At 32.5% G+C, this 9117-nt stretch overlaps 1 protein-coding gene across 3 annotated transcripts in view; it reads left to right on the top strand.

Annotated features, from left to right (window-relative positions):
- The window catches only part of ZC3H12C (zinc finger CCCH-type containing 12C), a 331193-nt gene that overhangs the window by 275786 nt on the left and 46290 nt on the right, over window positions 1–9117 (top strand). The window contains exon 2 of one of the 3 annotated variants that reach the window (XM_023533750.1): window positions 2371–2373. The exons of the other annotated variants lie outside the window; for them this stretch is intronic. The gene's annotated coding sequence lies outside the window, so the exon portion shown is untranslated. The remainder of the gene's footprint in view (window positions 1–2370; window positions 2374–9117) is intronic. 3 annotated transcript variants of the gene reach the window in all.

The raw sequence follows: 9117 nt of genomic DNA, 5'->3' as shown, positions 1-9117 counted from the left end.
TGTCTCAGCCATCACCCCTTTTAAAGTCCTTGAAAAACAGCCTTAGCTTCCAAAATACAGAATACTCTAACTGGGTTGCTTGCCTTTGGGGTAACCGTTCACAGCTCTGGTTTGTGCTCTGTGTTTTGTGATAAAGAGATGAAATGCTAATCTAGATTTAGGGAAAGTTTTCCTATTGGTTGCAAGACTGTATTGGAGTATCCCCAGGCCTCCTGAGGCGCTTGTTGATTCAGATCTTTTTTTTTTAAACCACCTTAGAATAGATGCAAAAATATTTGGGCTAAGTATTGTATATTTATAAGTTTAGGAAAGATCTTCGTTTCTTCACTGAATCATATTTTTCTAATGCATATTGTAAACGGAAAACTGGATATACCGCAAACATATTTTTTGGATTTTCCAAGAACTACAAGAAGTCAGGAATATCCTGTTATATTTTTAAATCCTTAATATATTTAGGGATTAATGGGTATGACTTCCATTTATTTGATCACTTGCATATACAATTAATGTTAGCAGTTTTTTAATAATGGTGTTTTCTAATGCTTGCATAGTAAGATAGTGTCACAAAATATTTGTGAAATTGTTTAATTTCGATAACCCCAGGAAGATGCTTAATTCAGACTTGCTCTCTCTTCACTTGTTTTCTTCCAATTTGGTATTCTTATTTTAAGTTACCTGAGTCTGTCTACTTGAAGTACCCTAAATATAACAGAATGGTCTATTAACTGACTGTGTCTCTATAATTCAAAATGTTTGAGTATTTTTACTTAATTTGAGAATGGGTTTTACTTTTCAAAGTAAATTATGATTCTAGTCATCATGAAAGTACTTAAACATTATAAGCAAAGTAAAATGAATTCTTAACACAACAAAAAAGAAACCAGTATTTTTTAACCTGTATTTATAATGAAAGTCTTGTGAAACTATTTCACTATAATGGAAAATATTAAAGGATAGGAAACAGAAACTTGGAATATTTGTATGCTGATGGGAGTTTTCATTCATCACTTTCCTTCACTACCTTTTTGTTTTAATTACCAGACTAATGAATACATCCTATTTTATATTAATGGCTCCTCTGGAGCTGTTTTCATGGATTACATCTGCCAAATTGGACCCCAAGTGGATAATGGAAATTGTATTTTTAAAATAGTTTTCTTATTCTACAACTGGGTTACCTTGTCTTACCATTCTAGCAGACCACGGTGGTTTCTACTATAATGTAAAAGTGTTGCTATCATTTTGTAGCTTTTTATACAATTTTATACCCTCTTATATGCTTTTATATCATTTTATACCTTTTAGAGTTTTTCATTTGTTCTTGTACATAAATTTAGAAGAATTCTTTCGTTCAGATTTGATTGCAGTTTTAAGAAACAACCCTAAGTTATGAAGTAGGAGGATTTTTATTCTTGTGGTGGTAGAATTTGGGATTATAAACTAATCTGCTGTGATTGTTCATTTGAAACTGGTAAATACTATTCCCTCAGCAAACAATCAGTATCAGTCTAGGTGCTATGTAAGGCCCCTGACCTATAAAAGGAGAATTTTGAACAAATAGAACATAATGCTGGGCCAAAGGTACTAATGACATGAATAAAAAAGTAAATTCAGTTACTGGGGAAGGACAACATGCCAGACCTTTAGGTAGGATTCAAGTGCATGCATACCTCGGAGATATTGCAGGTTTGGTTCCAGACCAGCGCAATAAAGTGAGTGGTAATCTTTTTGCTGATGGAAGGTCTTGCTTTCAGTTTGTTAAAAAAAAAAAGGCAACACCAGGAAAGTAGCAAAACACAATAAAACAAGGTATGCCTGTAGGTAGAGCTGGATGAAGTCATTTCCAAATAAATGCTGTAAATCAAGGGAACCTGGCAGGAAAGTAGGGAGTAGCTGGTCTAGTGTGTTCAGAGCATTAGTGATGATGGAAGCAGTGGGTGATTAGGGTGGCAAAGGTGGTATTGGAGGTATAGTTCTTGGAAAGAGAAATATATAGGAAGATCTTTAAATAAAAATTTATGAAATTGAGATTCCAAATTTAAACCTAAAATATCACGATTCTAAGGTTGTATCTCAAATATAACCAATGTTCTTAAAAATCTTGTGTTTTAAGTGTTAATATGCCTCATGGACCTACAGCATATGTGTTTACAAAACTATAATGTTAAGATTCACCAAAAACGTAATCATTGCTGCTGTTTCACTATTAATAGTTCAGGGAAATGACAAATGATTAAGAATGTGATTTTTTTTTTTAAATCTATTTTATCCCAAAATATATCTCCAGTAACCTTGGTCCTTCAGTATGGTGTTTGCTCTTTAATTTTTCTGTTCAGTAGATGTTTTACTTTCTTAAAATGAAAATAGAGAGTAATCACCAATAAAGCATATTATATATGGTTATAAGTCACAGCCCTGACAGTAATTCTTACGCTTAGTGACCTACCCTAAAGCAAAGCTCATAAGTACTTTTTGAATAAAATATTCTGCCTTTAAGATAATTATCAAATCTCTAAGGTTGGATAGGGAATAAATAGAAAATCCCAAAATCTCCCTCCTTGCCTTGAACATTTTTTCCTAACCCTGCCCCCGCCCCCCCCCCAAACTTTTTGCCCAGCTCATGCCTTGTTATTCAGGCCTCAGCTTAGATTTTGTTTGGTTTACTCCATTGTAGTTTAAGATTGATAACTACCAAGCATTGTTCTAAGTGTTCCTCATGTATTAATGCATTTAGTACTATACTCCTATGAAGAATATTTCATTATTCTTTTTCTGATGAGGAAACCAAACCACAGTATGGTTAAATAATTTGATGAGTCTCACAGTTAATAATGACAAAGGGAGAGTTCCAACTTAGGCTAAGTCCCTGTTTTAACCAAATGTTATGGTCTCTGTAAACTAATACATGTTAATAAATTTGTTTTGAGGTTTAATAATGTAATTATCTTTCTGGGAGTTTGGTTCTTAAAAGATATCTTTTTCTTGTATAATTGAAATTACACAGTTTGTAGAGCTTTCTATCCCACCTTCCTGTCCCCATTTAATATACACTAAAGATTTTCTCATGACATTAAAAATATTTCAAACATTTTCTTTTTTGATGTTAGCTGTTCCTTACTGACATTGTCACTCTCTAGTTTGCAGCAGATATCTGAGGTGGATTGTGAAACTGGATAACAAAAGCTAATATTATGTCTAAAATAAGGCAATGATTAAAGGCTTTTAGGATGCTCAGATAGTCTAGGTTGCAGAACTGAAAGATTGTACTGTATGGAGAGAGCAGGTGGGGCCTCTGAAATCAGCTAAACCTGGTTTGAATCCCAGCTCTGCTCTTTACTGGCTGCGACCCTAGGCAAGACTGAGTTTCTTTGATTTCTCATTCATCAAACACTACAGTACTTTACAGAGTTGTTTTTACTGATTCAAGATAATGAATGTAAAAGTGCCTGGCACATAGAAAGCACTTATTATTATAAAATTATTTAACAGTATCCATTGATTTGATTGGACAGACTTGTTTCTCTGCTTATTCAGTGGCTCTTAATTGTGTGCTGAGCAATTGGGTTTACCAGATATAAAATTAAAATCAAGTTGACTGTTATTGCTTTTAATGCCAGTTTATATTTTAAATTTTCGAAAGGGCTTTCAAATATATTCATGTCTTCTGGGGTGAGGCTAAAATTAGTTTTTGTTCTTTGTTCTTAGTCATCTGTACTCATTTCCTATTCAAAATTATGTGGGCTTAATTTTATCCCTATTCTGTGACTTATTCTGTTTCAAATCTTGGCTTCTACTTTATCATTTCCTTTTATTATTTTGTACACTCAAAGGGAGTAGGTATCCAAAATAACTGAGGCTGCCTTTTCATTGTCGATTTAGATGTTTTTTGTTTTATCTTTAAGTCATTATTTTCTTTGTCCCACTGAGTTGGTGATGTGTATTAGATACTTTTTGGAATTTTGCTGTAATTTAAATGATTAATACAGCTCTAAAGGTTTTAACTGCAATAAATTACCTATTTTGTTAGGTGATATTTCTGTTTTTACTAAGATCAAAAAGTGCCTTAAGTAACATAAAAATCATGGGCGTAATTTGTGTTAATATTAGCAATATTATACATAAGAAAAAAATTCTAAATAGGGGAAATGTTTTCTAAGCTGCACTCCTATTATTTTGACTACATTTTCCCTTAAAAGTAAATCGAGTTTAGTATTTTAATGTATTCATTTTATCACATTTTTAAAGCAGAAAAAGTATATAACAATAGTGAAAATCATCTACAGTTCTTACCTAGAGTTAGTTTTGACATCATTGTTTTTACTTTTAAAAACCTTAGTCAATGTAAACATATCCTTTAAAGACTTTATATGCATATGTAGTTCTCTTTCTTGAAGTTCAGTCAGTATATTTTGTTTCCCTGTGTCATTAAATATTCTTTTAAAAGATTATTTTTATTGGTTGAATGGTTGAATATGTACTTGAATACAGTACACATTCAAATACTGTAATTTAATCAAGTTCATATTGTTGCCTATTTAGAGTGTGACCAGCTTTTTAATTGTTGTAAACAACAGTGTGATAAATATCCGTATTTATAGCTCTTCGTACACATTGATGAATATCTCTTTTAACAAATTCTTAGGTGTGATCATGCAAATTGCCTTCTAGAAAAGTTGTATCAGTTTATAGTCTTATCAGCAATGCATGAGTGTCCATTCTCTGCCCTCACCACCACCACCCCCACTAACACTCCACAACCTCTTTGTTTTGATAGACAGTGAGAATAGTGCATAGAAGCCCATTCTGTAGAGTCAGAGAGATGAGAGACGGAGTTGAGTTTTGTTCTGATACTGTCTATATGATTGTGCAAATTTCTTATTAATTTCCCTAAGCCTTAGTTTCTTTGTAACATTGTGATAATAGTACCTATTAACATGATAATATCACTAATGTCATGGTTGTGGAGATTAAGTAATGATGTATATTGAAGCACTTAAGTCCTTGAGATATTAGCTGTCCTTGTTTATTATGAATGAGATTTTTCTGCATTATATGTTATGCTTGCTATACCTATATTTTATACCTAGTGGTGGCTAGTATAAAGGAAAGTTATTCATTTGTAAATCCCCATCTAGCTACCTTACTGATCTCTTTTATATACTGTTAACTAAATTGAAGGAGTTAGTCCAACAGTTTTTCAGCTGAGTCTCTTGATTTTCAGGATATGTAATGGTGACCCAATAATATCAATTTTTTTCAATATTTCAATTCTTTTTTTTTTTTATTGCATTGATTGATATCAAAGAACAGTATTAATAGTAGCCATTTGGGATTATTTCTTATTTGAATGGGACTTCTTCTCCGGTATTTCACTTTTTAAATCCTGACAGCTATTGTTTTCTAACAAAGGTGTCCCCTGCTTTTGTACAGATATTCCGGAATATATCTATGAATGTGAAATGTGAGAAACTTGAAAATAGACATGTATATTATTAAATCCCTAAGTATCTTTTAGACACATTTTTAAACATTTTTCAGCATTTGACTCATTTAATATGCAATCAGTTTAAATGCAGTAAGGCTGAAATTGTACTGCTTTCAGCCTACTTAACGATTCTGTCCTTGTCAGTGATATAAACTTTGAGACCTACTCTTTCACTGTTGTCCGTTGTTAACATCATATTTATAAACCATTACTAAAAGTGGATGAAACAGTTTTTCCCCCTGAAATCTTAATTTTCCCCCTGAAAACCCTTTATTCAAATGTTCAAATGAAATCTTAGGATCAGGGTCCCAATGCCCTTCTTGCTCAACTTTTTTAGGCATCTCTCAAAACACTATTTGAAAACTACTGTCCACTCCCCCACCCCCCCAAAAAAATCTGAATAATTTACAAATTCCCACAATGACAATGCAACTGAAACTGAACTTCTCAAAGTCTGGCAGAAAGACCACCTTGTGATATCATCAGGTTTTTATTAAGTAGTTTTTGTACTGAAGTCCTAATTTACTGTGTTTTTTTAAATGATTAAGCATAGCAATATATAGTACATGAAAATATAGTATTACACAAATATATGTAATGTCTTTCTTTAGGTTACTGAAATTTCGATTCCAGGGTCTTTTCCTTTTTCTACAGTTTTCCATCCATCCAATAATATATTTTTAAATATCATCTACGTTCTGATGACTACCAAATTTTTATCTCCAATCCTGACTTCTCTCTTTTACACAGCTATCTTGAGGAAAGGTCCACTTGGATAGCTATTTGGTATCTGAAGTGAAAATTATAACAATTTATATCCTTCCAGATCTGTTTTTTTCCAAATCTTTCCCATTTCAAGTGTTACTACCTTCTCAGGTACTCAGACTAAAAATTTAGAAGTTCTTGATTTCCTCATGTACCTCTTTCATCTTCCACACCCAATCCAATGCAGGAGCCTTTAATCAATACATGTAATGAATTGAATTAACAAGGTTGTTCAATATTAGAAAAATAATCTATTATCATAGAATAAAATCTACCTGGTTAATATGTATTATGATTTAAATATACTACATAATTTACATTTCTCTTATTTAAAACTTTTGTATATAGTATAAGCTTATATATATATTTGGTTAGTTTTGCCATCTTTGTTGAGTTTTGTCAACAGTTATGCTAGCCTCATAAACCAGTTTCTATGCTTTCCATTTCTTCAGTGCCCTAGAATAAGTAACATCGGAGTTGCTAGATGCTTTGAGGTTTTGCTAGAACACACCCATAGAACCTATAGGTTCTTTTGTCAGGAATGGACTAGAGTTTATAAACCTTTAACAAAGTTTTTATTTATTCCATGGTTACCCACATTTGCAACCTTAAGTCAGCTTCGATTATGAACTCTTAACTTATTAGCATAAAGATTTACACAAAGAATTCTTCCTATATTATTGAACATTACATTTGTAATGTTATATATGTAGATAGAATTCCCTAACCTCTTGGTCACTTTTAGGAGGTTGTTCATTTATTCGTTCATTCATACATTCATTCATTCATCATTTAGAACCAGCTCTCTGTTTTATTAATCAGATCTTTTTTTCTGCTTCCTAATTTATTGTGCTTTTAAATTTATTATTATTTTACCCACTTTTATTTTGTTTTTTTTTGTTCATTTTAACCTTTCCAATTTATGTTCAATTCCTTTATTTTTTTGTTTTTGACTAAATACATTTACACCATTGATTTTTAAGTATCAGTTTGGCCACGTTCCATAGGTCATAACTTTATTGTCATCTATTTCTAAATGTCCACGAATTTATTTTTTTATTTTTCTTTAACTACAGAGTTACTTGGAAGAGAGTTTTAATTTATAGATATTGGGTTTTTTAGAGTTTTTAAATTTGTTTTTGGCTATGTACTGTTAACCTCTAATTTTTTGTATCATGGTTAGAGTATGTTTCCATTCTCAAGGCTTGAGTTTTCCCTAAGCCTTGAAAAAGTTGGTCTAGCACAAATGCCTATTTATATCTCATCTTTGAAGTCGAGCAACCCATAGTGAATTATTTGAGTACTTGAGATAAAAGTCATTTTTACTGTTTAAATGTCTATATACCCTTAATACCATCATCATCATTTAAGGCCTGTGGATAAGAGAAGTAAATCTAATGCTTTGGTTGTCAGGAATTTTTGTCATCTTTGTGTAAAGATAGGATGGTGTACCTTTCAAAATAAACTGATTTCCCAGTTTGTTTTTAATGTATTTGAGCTCCTTAAGTGGGGTTTCTCTGCTTATTGATCTCTGCACCTCTTAGCCGTGGTGTGCTTTTTTCTATGTGTTTTCTAGAGTTTCCTGGGGCTTGGAAGCACCATGGTTTCTTCTCCATGGCCCTCATTATGCTCTTTACCAATTTAATCCTATTTCAGTGAGCATCTTCTGAATACTTTCACCTCCAAGATTGTAAAGATTTGGGGAAAAAAAATTAACTCTTCTCTCCTAACCTGTTTATGGATGGGATGAATAAACTGGCCTGTTGATGGATGGGATGAATAGCAGAATTATAGGAATTACTTCATATTATTGGAAATGAAGAATGGTTGCAATTCTAGTAATTGATAAGAAAATTAACCAATCACTTTAAGAAAAAAAGTGCTTCTAATCACTGCCCTTTTATTTTCCTTTAAGTTCCCCACTTTCAGTGTACTTTCAGGTCTTTCGATTATATTAGAGAGCCTCTGATTGGTCCTAATGTGTTTAAAACCTCCTTTTTGATTAAGAACGTCAGCACGGAGTAAGACACAGCTAATGTTTGAAGTCAAATTCTGATCCACAGTTTAGAAAGGTTTTCTGTACTAAGAGAAACACTAGATTTGCAGTATAGGCAGTATATGTTTAACAATTTTGAAAAAGAAATCAGGAATCGGCATGTAAAAAAATTTCACAAAATTTTTTGAGTTTGGTTGAGGTAGGAAATTTTACTTCTGGCCTTGGAGGCTGGGAAGCATGTGCCAGGTTGGCAGCCGCATCTTAGATTTGAGACTATACATGCTGTGATAATGCCTGAGTGAAGACAAGAAAGGTGGAGAAAGCACTTTGGAATTCCTGAGTGACAGCCAGAAGCCAGAATGCCAGTTTGGCAAGTGTGCTGTCGGGTGCTGAGTCTTGGGCCTGAGCATTCCTTCAGCTAACAAGAAGATCATAAATGTTTATTTCCTACTTTGATAGTAGATGAGTGCTTAAGTTTTATTCAAGAAAATCTTTGTGTTCTCTCAGATGTCTGTTATATTCTATTCTGTTTTTACTTCCATTTTATCCCTTGTCCCTTCACTACTGCCCATCATTAAATCAATGTATTTCTTCTAAATCACTGGTTCCCAAACATTTATACTCATGTTCCTTATATCTTTTCCTACATTATCTTCTAATTATTCACAGTAGCTAAAGTATTCCATGACATGTAAATCATATAGAGCAAGAGATATAAAAATTGATGAGGCAGTCTAATTTATATATGTGGAAAACTCAAGAGCCTCAGTGAAACACCAATAGAAACATTAAGAGTTCGCTGAAATATGTAGTTCACTAAAGATTAAGGTACAACAATAAGAATAGGAATAATTTTTTTAGACAACAA

This window comes from Pteropus vampyrus, unplaced genomic scaffold (assembly GCF_000151845.1).
Source record: "Pteropus vampyrus isolate Shadow unplaced genomic scaffold, Pvam_2.0 Scaffold110, whole genome shotgun sequence".
Taxonomy (NCBI): Eukaryota; Metazoa; Chordata; class Mammalia; order Chiroptera; family Pteropodidae; genus Pteropus; species Pteropus vampyrus.
Note: the sequence above shows the minus strand (reverse complement) of the source record. Positions and strands in the feature narration are given on the sequence as shown.